The 15995-nt window shown below is 36.5% G+C and overlaps 1 protein-coding gene across 4 annotated transcripts in view; it reads right to left on the bottom strand.

Moving 5' to 3' along the window:
• The window catches only part of Mageb16 (MAGE family member B16), an 84422-nt gene that overhangs the window by 31732 nt on the left and 36695 nt on the right, over nucleotides 1-15995 (bottom strand). For 3 of the 4 annotated variants that reach the window (XM_063280034.1, XM_063280035.1, XM_063280033.1), the window contains exon 2: nucleotides 672-728. The gene's annotated coding sequence lies outside the window, so the exon portion shown is untranslated. Of the gene's footprint in view, nucleotides 1-671; nucleotides 729-15995 lie in introns of those variants that run through there. The other variant, XM_006256977.5, reaches the window with a different exon arrangement.

Raw genomic sequence — 15995 nt, forward strand, 5'->3', positions numbered from 1 at the left:
TTATATAATTAAATTGAAACAGCATGTATATCCATGTAAAGCATTAAATTACAAAGCTTTTCCAAGACAATATAGGACAATATTTTGAGGACCTTTGATTTGATGAAGAGTTTTTAGACATATACCATAAACATACCCCATACAATTGTTAACAAAGACTTCATTATTATTAGAACCAATTTTTTGCTTAGTCTTCTCAACACAAAATAAAATCAACTGGTTGTGTAAAGATGTTTCTAAGCTATGTTTTAGAAAAACCCTTAAAATGGAAGAGGGAAAACAACAAATTAAAATGGGAGTGTAGTTGAGTGAGTGCTTAGCCTGAGCTATTGTATATGTTCTAGGCCAAGCTTCACTACCCACACCCTTCCTCGTGGCAAAAAAGGCAAAAGCCAACAGCAACATTTTACTGAAGAAGATATATAGCCAGAAAATAGACACATGGAAAGAAATACAACTCTATTAAATAGCAGATAATTGATAATTAACAACAATTATGAAATGCCACAGCATGGATATTAAATGTAAATAAATAATAAAGATATAATGCCAAATAGTCAATAATAGTACAAAGAAATTAGATTACCAATAAATGTCAGAAATATAATATTGTTCAGTAAAAATAGTTGGAACTTTTAAAATGATGAAGCAAACTTCAAACATCAACTCACCAAGCAGCACAGCAGTTGCAGTTCTGTACGCTTAGCCCAGAAAATAAGACCTTATATCTGCAAAGAAAAAAATCTTCTACATAATTGTTCGTGGAAACTTTGTTTATAAAAGCACAAAGTAGAAACAAGCAAGATATTTCAACAATGGGCGAATGATTTAGCAAACTGTAGGACATTCATACCATGAGATAAGAAGAGACAAAATGTTGGTACATGCAGACAAATGTTTCAGTAAAATCTGGGACATTCAGACCATGGGACAAGAAGAGACAAACGATATAAAGCCAAATTGTATGGAGCTCAAGGCCATCCTACTGAGTAAAAACAAACTCGTTTTCAAAAGTTCCTATACACTTAAGATTCCATGTTTTATAACAGTCTCCAGAGGATAGAATGATAGAAATATAGAACATAATTTATGTTTGTTACATAATAAGCATTGGTGGGAAGAAGGGAGTAGGTGTTTCTGTTAGAGGGGTAGTATTTGGGACTTGTTAAAAATTTTTAATGAAATGACGGTCATGCAGATAAACACATGAGAAAAATTCCTTGATCTCAGCAAATACATTTTAGTAATGCTATTTTCTTTGTTATTTTAGTTCTTTTTGATGGAGTCTCTGACATCAAACTAGTGGAAATCTCCTTCAGCTACCCATGCCTCACAGGTATGAGACACTATGGCCACCAGTTTCCAGGATTGGATACTATACTCTAGTTAGGAATTATGCTCTAGTCAGGCTTAGTTAACAACCTATCATCTTGTGGGACTTGTACAAAAATTCAGAACTCTCATGCTGTAAGTTAGACTTACAGATCTGTGAGATAATGCATGATATTTGTCTTAAGACATTACGCTTATGCTATTTTGTTATTGAAACAATTGAAAATTATACATATATACAATTACTTCATGTTCTTATCTCATAGTACATGAAACATAAAATTTATTTAAATAAAAATTGTTTCTGCTTAGTGTACATTTCTGCTATAGAATTTGTTGAGCCAAAAATTGTATTAACTGGGGAAACATGGCCATACTATTTTATATGTTTGTATGAAAAAAAATTTATAAACCCAGTATAATGCACAGTGAATATAAACCAAGAATAATCCTATTCATCGACCATTTTTCTATTAACTAATGAATACAAAATAAAATTAAAGTAGATTCATAATATCATCATCATTATAGAATTAAAAAAATAATATTTTAGCAATGATTGCTGAAATGAAAAGGAAAGACAAAGATGATACTAGAAAATTCCCTATAATCTATTTTACCCCAGCTACTACTATTCTCCATCTTCCACATGCTTGTGGGTATCTCCACTCTTGTTCAGAAAACTTTAGGTAGAACACTAGAGCTGTTTAAAGTGTAAAGTGACTGATAATCTGTTTTTTGTAGACAGGCCCATAGTTAGTGCCCATATAGTGTGAGATTATGCAATCATTGTTTTCTTGCCTAGAGAAACAAAGCAAGGAAACAAACAAACCCACCTTTTGGTATAATTTAAGTTCCAGTGAATCCTATAAAATCAGGTTTAGACCAAGACATTGACTGAAATGTCACCTTTATTTCTTGTAACTGGTTGGTGCCTTGCTTACCCCAACACACACACAGACACCCTCCCCTCATTTTCTAAATTTACAAGCATTTTAGAAGATAAATTTTATAACACAAAATTCTCATTTTTACATTATGGTAGGAAAATGTATAATTGTTCCTTATGAGAGGTAGCAAATGATTGAGCCAACCAATATCAAATGGTTATTAAAGAATGAAGAAAACTAAAAATTCAAGTAATGTCTTACTTTATATATTGAAATATAATTAAAATGTTCAAATACTTTTAACAAAAATACAACTCAGTTACTGAAGATAACATCTAATTTCAGATGTTACTCAGAATAAAAAATAAACAATGCATACAAACTTTACTTGATCATGTTCTTCTATGGAGCACAAAACCAAGGACAGCATGTTTTTGAGTTAAGGTGACTTGTTTTAGTTTTCAAATCATGGAAGACCCAAAAGGGTCAAAACCACAATGCAAATACTGTTAAAATGAAGATGTTGCCTTTTTGCATATATGACAAATATGTAAAGCCCCCTGGCCTTATATTGCCTTAAAGATTGGAAAGAACCTGAATCTTCAAGGTTTTCATTATTGTTGTTGATTTTTTCTTTGTTTTTTCCACAAAGGAGCATTTTGACCATCAGGAAATGTAGCTATCAAGATACAACTATAATGTTCTTGGTTACATCACATCTTATTCTCTGTATCTATGGTAGCAAAAATATAGAAGATTGTGTGATAGGGACTTTAAAAATATAATGGTAATGGCTCTGGACTAGCGATTCAGTCTAGATACTGAGTACCTAACATGTACTATCTCATTTCCAGAAATCAAGTTCAATCTTCGTGAAACAAAACTATGATTTTAGTCATTGTGTGGGAATTATTCACTTACAGATTTGCTGTAATACTCTGAAAATTTGTAGAGCAGTTTCAACCTATTTAGGCAATAGTTACTATTTGCCATGACATTTTTTGATTTATTTTTATTATATAAATTATAAGAAGCTAATTAAAGAATGATAGTTCAGGACTATTGAAGATAACTTATCATGGACTATGAATCAAAATTAAGACAAATGATTAGCACATACAATGGGAAAATGGAAATTTTTCAACTATTTTGTTTATAAAAATTTAAATTATTTATTTAAAATTTTTCCATAACACTATAAATTTTAACAAAATGTGTTGTTTGGACTTTTCTTTGGGAAACATAAGGAAAGTCAACTTACTCCAGATGCAACACTCAAAACAGACCAAAGAAAAGTATTGACTTTACACCAATATTGAGTATGGTGAATGAATCAGGTTAGGTGTTACTGAAGCATGTGAGACCCCAAAGTAGGCACTACCAAAATGTTTCACCCTAGCATGGGCAGCAACTTTCTCACACTGCAGACAGTCCAGGTTCAGTAACCCTTCCACACCTTATGAACTCGGCTAGCATCTCGTGAAATCCCATGTAGCTGAGGCAGAATTACATACAGCTGGCATGGTGATGCAGCAATCAGGTAGCAGAAATTTCAGGTGATGAAGATTATTATCTGATGAAGATAATAATGCTTGTTATGCTTTGAGGGCAGTATTTGCAAGAACAGTTTTAGAGAATATTTTATTTAAATGATTTTATGAGTATAATTGTAGATAAATATTTTAAATATCTCATTTTAAACATATCTCTCAATATTTTTGATCACATAAATATTTCAGTTTTGGCCAAAAATAAGGTGTCCTACATTTTGGAAATACTTATTTTAATGAATAAAAATATAAGTGAAATTTTCCCAATAATGGTGTAACTCTTAACTTTTTTTATAATTTTTAGTTTTTTTTATTAATTATTTTATTTATTTACATTTCAAATGTTGTTCCTCTTCCTGGTCTTCCCTCCATGAACCCCCTACACCACTCCTGTTCTCCTTTGTTTGTAAGAGGGTGCTACCACATCTATTTCATCCCTGTAGTATGCCCCTTCTCTAGGGCATTAAGCCTTCACAGGACCAAACATATCCCGACACTGATGCCAGATAAGGCACTCCTTTACTACATATGTAGTAGGAGCCACAGACTAGCCCCTGTTTTCTCTTTGGTTGGTGGTTTAGTCTCAGGGAGTTCTGAGGTGTCTGGTTAATTGATACTGTTGTTCTTTCTATGCGGTTGCAGTCCTCTTCAGCTCTTTCAGTTCTTCCTCTAACTCTTCCATTGGGGTCCCTGAGCTCAATCCAAGAATGGGCTGGGAGTATTCGCATCTGTCTTATTAGCCAGGTGCTGGAAAAGCCTCTCAGAATTATGAATTGAATTATTTAGTTTCTGGAGTCTAACTCCTTGAGTTCTTTATATATTTTGGATACTAGCCCTCTATCAAATGTAAAGAGCTTTACCAATCTGTATGTTGCCTTTTTGTCCGATTGATAGTGTGCTTTTGCCTTACAAAAGCTTTTCAGTTTCATGAGATCCCATATATAAATTGTTGACCTTAGAGCGTGAGACATTGGTGTTCTGTTCAGGAAAATTTCCTCTGTGTCAGTCAATGTATTCAAGACTATTTCTCCCTTTCTCTACTATAGTCAATGTTTCTGGTTTCCTGTGGAGGTCCTTGATCCACTTGTACTTAAGCTTTATACCAGGAGATAAAACAGATCAATTTGCATTTTTTTTTACCTGCAGACCATCAGTTAGACCAGCAACACTCGTTGAAAATCCTGTCTTTTTCCATTGTATGGTTTTAGGGTCCTTGTAAAAGATCAAGTGTTCATAGGTGTGTGGTAATATTTCAGGGTCTTCAATTTTATTCCACTGATAGATCAGTCTGTCTCTGTATCAATACCATGCAGTAGTACAGCTTAAGGTCAGAGATGGTGATTTACTCAGTTCTTTTATTGTCGAGAATTGTTTTCACTATCCTGGGGTTTTTTGTTATTCCATATGAAATTGAGAATTGCTCTTTCTGTTTATAGAATTGACTTGGAATTTTGATGGCAATTTCATTGAATCTCTAGATTGCTTGTGGTAAGATTGCCGCATTAATCCTACAGATCCATGAGAATGGGTGATCTTTCCATCTTCTGAGATCTTCAATTTCTATCATCAGGGACTTCATTTCTTGTCATACAGATCTTTCACTTGCTTGGTTAGAGTTACATCAAGATATTGTATATTATTTGTGACTATTGGGAAGTCCATTCTTTTCCTAATTTATTTTGCAGCCAGTTTATCGTTTGTGAAGATGTAGGGTACTGATTTATTCTAGTTAATTTTATAACCAACCACTATGAGGAAGTTGTTTATCAGGTATAGGAGTTCTCTGATAGGATTTTTGGGGTAACATACATACTATCCTACCATCCCCAAGTAGTGATATCTTTACTTCTTCCTTTCTAATTTGTATCCCTTTGACCTTTCTTTGTGTAATTGCTCCAGCTACAACTTTGAACAGATAGACGAGAGAGAGAGAGAGAGAGAGAGAGAGAGAGAGAGAGAGAGAGAGAGAGAGAGACCTTGTCCTTGATTTTAGTGGGGCTGCTTCAAGCTAATCTCTATTTAATTTGATGATGGCTGTTTGTTTGATGTATATTGCTTTTATTATGTTTAGGTATGTGCCTTGAATTCCTGATCTTCTACAAATTGTAACATGAACAGGTGTTGTATTTTATCAAAGGATTTTTCAGCATTTAATAAGATGAACATATTTTTTCCTTTGAGTTTGTTTGTATACGGGATTATGTTGGCAGATTTCTGTATATTGAACCATCCCCAAACCATGGAGTGAAGCCTACTTGATCAGGGTGAATGATCATTTTGATGTGTTCTGGGATTCAGTTTGTGAGAATTTTATTGAGTGTTTTTGCTCTTTAGTTAGTTTGGCTAAGGGTTTATCTATATTGCTGTTGGTTTTTTTTTCCCCAAAGAACCATGTCTTAGTTTTGTTGATTCCTTGTATAGTTCTCCTTGATTCTAATTGGTTTATTCTAGCTGCAGATTATTTTCTGCTACTTCTCTTGGGTGTGTTTGCTTCTCTTCATTCTAGAACTTTCACTTGTATTTTAATTTTTCTTTTATTTTTTCCTTTTTCTTTTATTTTTTAATTTAAATTTAATTTTTAATTGTTATTTACTTATTTCAATTTTATTTTAATCTTTAACATTTTTATTTTTAGTATTTTATTATTATTTTCAATTTTTGTTTTATTTTTATATCATTTTTATTTTATTTTTAAATTTTTAGTTTATTTTCAATATTATTGTAATTTTTACTATTTAAAATTTATTATTACTGTTATTAATACTTATTTTATTGTAATATCTTCATGATTTTCAAATTGTTCTTTAAGGAAATATGCTTCTAGGCGCTACAGGTGCCTTTATTAGCCCTCAAGTTATTTTGCACTTATTTCAATACTAATATTATAGGCATGAAAGAAACTTCTAAATATTACATCCTTAAATATTTGTTTATATGTGGTCAAGGTGCAAATACCACTACATGCCTGTGGAGGTCAGAAGACAACTTTAGCAGTTAATTTTCTCTTTCTACAACATGGGTCCCTGGAAATAAATTCAAAGGATTTTCATTGGGTTTAAGGCCAAAATAAAAGAACACAAAAAAATGTTTTGTTGTGAAGTATTTTTTGTTCCTAATATGATTTCAATGAAATCTTTGCTAAGTATATCCAAAATAGTAGATGTAGCAAATTTACCATTTCTCTTATTTTTAAAAATGGTAGTACAATCAGCAGAGGGTTGATACTCTGCATGTCTTTATACACCAAAAGAAGTATTGTAATAAATTACCTAAACAGGCAAATACCTTTAAGTGTCATTTTAAGGATGCCAATTCATGGTCTCATAATTAATAGATGAAATCATACTGTAAATATTGTGGAACTCTGAGTAACTTTTGGTTAAGTAGTATATCAAACCACCACCACTAACACCCCCACCCCCACCCCCACCATCACCACCAGAGACCAACAATACACTTATGCATTGCCTCTAGTAAATGGTTTGGGATGAAAACACTTTTGGTTTTCTGAAAATGTAAACCTACAGCTTTTCAGCTTGAGGTGTTTTCAATTAACATTGACAATTTTTTGATAATTGAGCACATTGATGTCATTGTTTTATGCAAAATGGAGAGAAAGATCATTTATAGTCCGTAAAACATGCATACAGCTCCTTTGCTTTCTTGCTATTGCCCTCCTTTACCCCTTATCTTCCCATTACCTTTCCCCTTCTCTCTCCACCTGCTCATGGTTGACCTCTACTCCACTACTTCGCCTCTCTCTCTCTCTCTCTCTCTCTCTCTCTCTCTCTCTCTCTCTCTCTCTCTCTTCCTTTCTCTGCCTTTATTACCCTCTTAAATCCCCTCCCCATGCCCTGAATAAACTCTACTCTATGCTAAAACAATAACAACAACAACAAAAACCAATGCATACTATTTCAAGCCTTAGTACAGAGTTTTGCACTATCTTTTACATATCAGCAGAGGAAAAATGGATCAACTATAGATGCTTCTTTAGTAAAGTTTTCTAGTCATAAAAAGAAAGCATTATAATGCTTAGCAAGGTACTGGAATAGAATAGATTTGAATGTCTATTCAGAGCCTGCCCCATATGTGGCCCATACATATACAGCCACCCAATTAGATAAGATGGATGAAGCAAAGAAGTGCAGACCGACAGGAGCCGGATGTAGATCGCTCCTGAGAGACACAGCCAGAATACAGCAAATACAGAGGCGAATGCCAGCAGCAAACCACTGAACTGAGAATAGGACCCCTGTTGAAGGAATCAGAGAAAGGACTGGAAGAGTTTAAAGGGGCTCAAGACCCCATATGAACAACAATGCCAAGCAACCAGAGCTTCTAGGGACTAAGCCACTACCTAAAGACTATACATGGACTGACCCTGGACTCTGACCTCATAGGTAGCAATGAATATCCTAGTAAGATCATCAGTGTAAGAGGAAGCCCTGGGTCCTGCTAAGACTGAACCCCCAGTGAACTAGACTGTTGGGGGGAGGGCGGCAATGGGGGGAGGGTTGGGAGGGGAACACCCATAAGGAAGGGGAGGGGGGAGGGGGATGTTTGCCCGGAAACCGGGAAAGGGAATAACACTCGAAATGTATATAAGAAATACTCAAGTTAATAAAGATAAAAAAATGTGATGACAAATTAAACAAATAAAAAATAAAATCCAACTGGAAACAGGGTCTCACAGTTGCTGTTACTGAGATTACTGCTTCTAGTCTTGGAATTTGGACAAGGACCCCTTAAATATGATAAGCCATTAAATAAAAATAAGTTGATTATGGGATTGTGTTGATGTAGTGGGTAAAAGATATGACAAAAAGTATGAACCAATCATTTTGCGAGGCCATCTCAATAAATTTATATGATTGTGTGGCTTTGGGAACCATATCAGTATTTATATTTGGAAAAGTGGGACTTACCATATTTTATTACAAACAAGATAATGAAATAGCATATTAACCATATCATCAACATGAAAAATTCATATTATTCACAATCACAGAGTAAAGATATCTTTCATTGTGAAAGGTTAAAGTATTTCTGTAAAGAGAAAAAACCCTTTCAATTGTGTTGAGCAAGATACAGAGGGTGATTTATGAATGAACAGAACCCTATTTATCTGTGCATATTCACCAGAAGCCTATGATAAGCTATTACTTGTTTGTAAAGTATAAATAACATGATTTATGAAAATCATGCAAGAATACGGTTGGTTTTTTTTTTTTATTAACTTGAGTATTTCTTATAGACATTTCGAGTGTTATTCCCTTTCCCGGTTTCCGGGCAAACATCCCCCTCCCCCCTCCCCTTCCTTATGGGAGTTCCCCTCCCAACCCTCCCCCCATTGCCGCCCTCCCCCCATAGACTAGTTCACTGGGGGTTCAGTCTTAGCAGGACCCAGGGCTTCCCCTTCCACTGGTGCTCTTACTAGGATATTCATTGCTACCTATGGGGTCAGAGTCCAGGGTCAGTCCATGTATAGTCTTTAGGTAGTGGCTTAGGCCCTGGAAGCTCTGGTTGCTTGGCATTGTTGTACTTTTGGGGTCTCGAGCCCCTTCAAGCTCTTTCAGTTCTTTCTCTGATTCCTTCAATAGGGGACCTATTCTCAGTTCAGTGGTTTGCTGCTGGCATTCGCCTCTGTATTTGCTGTATTCTGGCTGTGTCTCTCAGGAGCGATCTACATCCGGCTCCTGTCGGTCTGCACTTCTTTGCTTCATCCATCTTGTCTAATAGGGTGGCTGTATATGTATGGGCCACATGTGGGGCAGGCTCTGAATGGGTGTTGCTTCAGTCTCTGTTTTAATCTTTGCCTCTCCCTTCCCTGCCAAGGGTATTCTTTTTCCTCATTTAAAAAAGGAGTGAAGCATTCACATTTTGATCATCCGTCTTGAGGTTCATTTGTTCTAGGCATCTAGGGTAATTCAAGCATTTGGGCTAATAGCCACTTATCAATGAGTGCATACCATGCATGTCTTTCTGTGATTGGGTTAGCTCACTCAGGATGATATTTTCCAGTTCCAACCATTTGCCTACGAATTTCATAAACTCGTTGTTTTTGATAGCTGAGTAATATTCCATTGTGTAGATGTACCACATTTTCTGTATCCATTCCTCTGTTGAAGGGCATCTGGGTTCTTTCCATTTTCTGGCTATTATAAATAAGGCTGCGATGAACATAGTGGAGCACGTGTCTCTTTTATATGTTGAGGCATCTTTTGGGTATATGCCCAAGAGAGGTATAGCTGGATCCTCAGGCAGTTCAATGTCCAATTTTCTGAGGAACCTCCAGACTGATTTCCAGAATGGTTTTACCAGTCTGCAATCCCACCAACAATAGAGGAGTGTTCCTCTTTCTCCACATCCTCGCCAGCATCTGCTGTCACCTGAGTTTTTGATCTTAGCCAATCGCACTGGTGTGAGGTGAAATCTCAGGGTTGTTTTGATTTGCATTTCCCTTATGACTAAAGATGTTGAACATTTCTTTAGGTGTTTCTCAGCCATTCGGCATTCCTCAGCTGTGAATTCTTTGTTTAGCTCTGAACCCCATTTTTTAACAGAGTTATTTGTTTCCCTGCAGTCTAACTTCTTGAGTTCTTTGTATATTTTGGATATAAGGCCTCTATCTGTTGTAGGATTGGTAAAGATCTTTTCCCATTCTGTTGGTTGCCGTTTTGTCCTAACCACAGTGTCCTTTGCCTTACAGAAGCTTTGCAGTTTTATGAGATCCCATTTGTCGATTCTTGATCTTAGAGCATAAGCCATTGGTGTTTTGTTCAAGAAATTTTTTCCAGTGCCCATGTGTTCCAGATGCTTCCCTAGTTTTTCTTCTATTAGTTTGAGTGTGTCTGGTTTGATGTGGAGGTCCTTGATCCACTTGGACTTAAGCTTTGTACAGGGTGATAAGCATGGATCGATCTGCATTCTTCTACATGTTGCCCTCCAGTTGAACCAGCACCATTTGCTGAAAATGCTATCTTTTTTCCATTGGATGGTTTTGGCTCCTTTGTCAAAAATCAAGTGACCATAGGTGTGTGGGTTCATTTCTGGGTCTTCAATTCTATTCCATTGGTCTATCTGTCTGTCTCTGTACCAATACCATGCAGTTTTTATCACTATTGCTCTGTAATACTGCTTGAGTTCAGGGATAGTGATTCCCCCTGAAGTCCTTTTATTGTTGAGGATAGCTTTAGCTATCCTGGGTTTTTTGTTATTCCAGATGAATTTGCAAATTGTTCTGTCTAACTCTTTGAAGAATTGGATTGGTATTTTGATGGGGATTGCATTGAATCTGTAGATTGCTTTTGGTAAAATGGCCATTTTTACTATATTAATCCTGCCAATCCATGAGCATGGGAGATCTTTCCATCTTCTGAGGTCTTCTTCAATTTCTTTCCTCAGTGTCTTGAAGTTCTTATTGTACAGATCTTTTACTTGCTTGGTTAAAGTCACACCGAGGTACTTTATATTATTTGGGTCTATTATGAAGGGTGTCGTTTCCCTAATTTCTTTCTCGGCTTGTTTCTCTTTTGTGTAGAGGAAGGCAACTGATTTATTTGAGTTAATTTTATACCCAGCCACTTTGCTGAAGTTGTTTATCAGCTTTAGTAGTTCTCTGGTGGAACTTTTGGGATCACTTAAATATACTATCATGTCATCTGCAAATAGTGATATTTTGACCTCTTCTTTTCCGATCTGTATTCCTTTGATCTCCTTTTGTTGTCTGATTGCTCTGGCTAGAACTTCAAGAACTATATTGAATAAGTAGGGAGAGAGTGGGCAGCCTTGTCTAGTCCCTGATTTTAGTGGGATTGCTTCAAGTTTCTCTCCATTTAGTTTAATGTTAGCAACTGGTTTGCTGTATATGGCTTTTACTATGTTTAGGTATGGGCCTTGAATTCCTATTCTTTCCAGGACTTTTATCATGAAGGGGTGTTGAATTTTGTCAAATGCTTTCTCAGCATCTAATGAAATGATCATGTGGTTCTGTTCTTTCAGTTTGTTTATATAATGGATCACGTTGATGGTTTTCCGTATATTAAACCATCCCTGCATGCCTGGGATGAAGCCTACTTGATCATGGTGAATGATTGTTTTGATGTGCTCTTGAATTCGGTTTGCCAGAATTTTATTGAGTATTTTTGCGTCGATATTCATAAGGGAAATTGGTCTGAAGTTCTCTTTCTTTGTTGTGTCTTTGTGTGGTTTAGGTATAAGAGTAATTGTGGCTTCGTAGAAGGAATTCGGTAGGGCTCCATCTGTTTCAATTTTGTGGAATAGTTTGGATAATATTGGTATGAGGTCTTCTATGAAGGTTTGATAGAATTCTGCACTAAACCCGTCTGGACCTGGGCTCTTTTTGGATGGGAGACCTTTAATGACTGCTTCTATTTCCTTAGGAGTTATGGGGTTGTTTAACTGGTTTATCTGTTCCTGATTTAACTTCGATACCTGGTATCTGTCTAGGAAATTGTCCATTTCCTGAAGATTTTCAAATTTTGTTGAATATAGGTTTTTATAGTAAGATCTGATGATTTTTTTAATTTCCTCTGAATCTGTTGTTATGTCTCCCTTGTCATTTCTGATTTTGTTAATTTTGACAGAGTCTCTGTGTCCTCTCCTTAGTCTGGCTAACAGTTTATCTATCTTTTTGACATTCTCAAAGAACCAACTTTTGGTTCTGTTGATTCTTTCTATGGTCCTTTTTGTTTCTACTTGGTTGATTTCAGCTCTGAGTTTGATTATTTCCTGCCTTCTACTCCTCCTGGGTGTATTTGCTTCTTTTTGTTCTAGAGCTTTTAGGTGTGCTGTCAATCTGCTGACATATGCTCTTTCCTGTTTCTTTCTGCAGGCACTCAGCGCTATGAGTTTTCCTCTTAGCACAGCTTTCATTGTGTCCCATAAGTTTGGGTATGTTGTATCTTCATTTTCATTAAATTCTAAAAAGTTTTTAATTTCTTTCTTTATTTCTTCCTTGACCAGGTTATCATTGAGTATAACATTGTTAAATTTCCACGTATATGTGGGCATTCTTCCCTTATTGTTATTGAAGACCAGTTTTAGGCCGTGGTGGTCCGATAGCACGCATGGGATTATTTCTATCTTTCTGTACCTGTTGAGGCCCGTTTTTTGACCAATTATATGGTCAATTTTGGAGAAAGTACCATGAGGAGCTGAGAAGAACGTATATCCTTTTGCTTTAGGATAGAATGTTCTATAAATATCCGTTAAGTCCATTTGGCTCATGACTTCTCTTAGTCTGTCGACATCGCTGTTTAATTTCTGTTTCCATGATCTGTCCATTGATGAGAGTGGGGTGTTGAAATCTCCCACTATTATTGTGTGAGGTGCAATGTGTGTTTTGAGCTTTAGTAAGGTTTCTTTTACGTATGTAGGTGCCCTTGTATTTGGGGCATAGATATTTAGGATTGAGAGTTCATCTTGGTGGATTTTTCCTTTGATGAATATGAAGTGTCCTTCCTTATCTTTTTTGATGACTTTTAATTGAAAATTGATTTTATTTGATATTAGAATGGCTACTCCAGCTTGCTTCTTCTGACCATTTGCTTGGAAAGTTGTTTTCCAGCCTTTCACTCTGAGGTAGTGTCTGTCTTTGTCTCTGAGGTGTGTTTCCTGTAGGCAGCAGAATGCAGGGTCCTTGTTGCGTATCCAGTTTGTTAATCTATGTCTTTTTATTGGGGAGTTGAGGCCATTGATATTGAGAGATATTAAGGAATAGTGATTATTGCTTCCCGTTATATTCATATTTGGATGTGAGGTTATGTTTGTGTGCTTTCATTCTCTTTGTTTTGTTGCCAAGACGATTAGTTTCTTGCTTCTTCTAGGGTATAGCTTGTCTCCTTATGTTGGGCTTTACCATTTATTATCCTTTGTAGTGCTGGATTTGTAGAAAGATATTATGTAAATTTGGTTTTGTCATGGAATATCTTGGTTTCTCCATCAATGTTAATTGAGAGTTTTGCTGGATACAGTAACCTGGGCTGGCATTTGTGTTCTCTTAGGGTCTGTATAACATCAGTCCAGGATCTTCTGGCCTTCATAGTTTCTGGCGAGAAGTCTGGTGTGATTCTGATAGGTCTCCCTTTATATGTTACTTGACCTTTTTCCCTTACTGCTTTTAATATTCTTTCTTTATTTTGTGCGTTTGGTGTTTTGACTATTATGTGACGGGAGGTGATTCTTTTCTGGTCCAATCTATTTGGAGTTCTGTAGGCTTCTTGTATGTCTATGGGTATCTCTTTTTTTAGGTTAGGGATGTTTTCTTCTATGATTTTGTTGAAGATATTTACTGGTCCTTTGAGCTGGGAGTCTTCACTCTCTTCTATACCTATTATCCTTAGGTTTGATCTTCTCATTGTGTCCTGGATTTCCTGTATGTTTTGGACCAGTAGCTTTTTCCGCTTTACATTATCTTTGACAGTTGAGTCAATGATTTCTATGGAATCTTCTGCTCCTGAGATTCTCTCTTCCATCTCTTGTTTTCTGTTGGTGAAGCTTGTATCTACAGCTCCTTGTCTCTTCTTTTGGTTTTCTATATCCAGGGTTGTTTCCATGTGTTCTTTCTTGATTGCTTCTATTTCCATTTTTAATTCCTTCAACTGTTTGATTGTGTTTTCCTGGAATTCTTTCAGGGATTTTTGCGATTCCTCTCTGTAGGCTTCTACTTGTTTATTAATGTTTTCCTGTGTTTCCCTAAGTGTGTTCATGTCTTTCTTGAAGTCCTCCAGCATCATGATCAAATATGATTTTGAAACTAGATCTTGCTTTTCTGGTGTGTTTGAATATTCCATGTTTGTTTTGGTGGGAGAATTGGGCTCCGATGATGGCATGTAGTCTTGGTTTCTGTTGCTTGGGTTCCTGCGCTTGCCTCTCGCCATCAGATTATCTCTAGTGTTACTTTGTTCTGCTATTTCTGACAGTGGCTAGACTGTCCTATAAGCCTGTGTGTCAGGAGTGCTGTAGACCTGTTTTCCTCTCTTTCAGTCAGTTATGGGAACAGAGTGTTCTGCTTTCGGGCGTGTAGTTTTTCCTCTCTACAGGTCTTCAGCTGTTCCTGTGGGCCTGTGTCTTGAGTTCACCAGGCAGCTTTCTTGCAGCAGAAAATTTGGTCTTACCTGTGGTCCCGAGGCTCAGGTTCGCTCGTGGGGTGCTGCCCAGGGGCTCTCTGCAGCGGCAGCAACCAGGAAGACCTGTGCCGCCCCTTCCGGGAGCTTCAGTGCACCAGGGTTCCAGATGGTCTTTGGCTTTTTCCTCTGGCGTCAGAGATGTGTGTGCAGGGAGCAGTCTCTTCTGGTTTCCCAGGCTTGTCTGCCTCTCTGAAGGTTTAGCTCTCCCTCCCATGGGATTTGGGTGCAGAGAACTGTTTATCTGGTCTGTTTCCTTCAGGGTCCGGCGGTGTCTCTGGCAGGGGTCCTGCCGCTCTTGTCTCCAAGGAGAAAATTATAATTCATCTCTGTCTTCAAAATCACATGGTGATGAATATGTGTTCTTTGGTTGTCTATGATTTCTTTTAACAGAATGGAAGAGGGATTCTACATCGAATTTCCAGTAACAAAAGGCACATAACACTTTCGTATGCATAATACTTTCAACATTTAGGAATTATTCAATCATAATGTTAAAATAGCAGTGAAAAGTATATCATTTACTATAATATCAGTATATGTAAGCTTTTTAATGAAAAATACAATGAAACTATGGTCACATACAGGGAATGGGAACATTAAAGGAATTGCTCCATGCTATTGTTCAGATTTTTCTGTTGAGTATCCTTGAAGATAGTCAGTTTTAAAGCCTGAAAAATGAACAACCTTTCTTTAATGGCAGTTATTTGAGGCAGTTATTATAGCCCAAGTTGAACTCAATAATTTTAAATGATTGTTTTGCTTCAGACTTATGGCATTTCACACAGTCACAGTGTCAGAGATCAGTAGAGATGAATGTTTATGCGGCTTACAAAAAACATCAACAAGACTCAGAGATAGAAATGACTGAGGCCGTTCTGATACTGATTAGAATTTCAAAATGTCCATTTTATATTCAAAGAGACAGTGCAATCTCAGCAGTTCCCAAGAACTTTCTTCTGAACTTATCTCATGCATATTCAAATGCTGTCTTCTACACTGGCTTGGAACATTTGTAGTGAACTCCTTGTTCTCTGGTGTTTCCCACTTCAGTTTCAACATTGGTGCTGAAT

Source organism: Rattus norvegicus, chromosome X (assembly GCF_036323735.1).
Source record: "Rattus norvegicus strain BN/NHsdMcwi chromosome X, GRCr8, whole genome shotgun sequence".
NCBI classification, from domain to species: domain Eukaryota; kingdom Metazoa; phylum Chordata; class Mammalia; order Rodentia; family Muridae; genus Rattus; species Rattus norvegicus.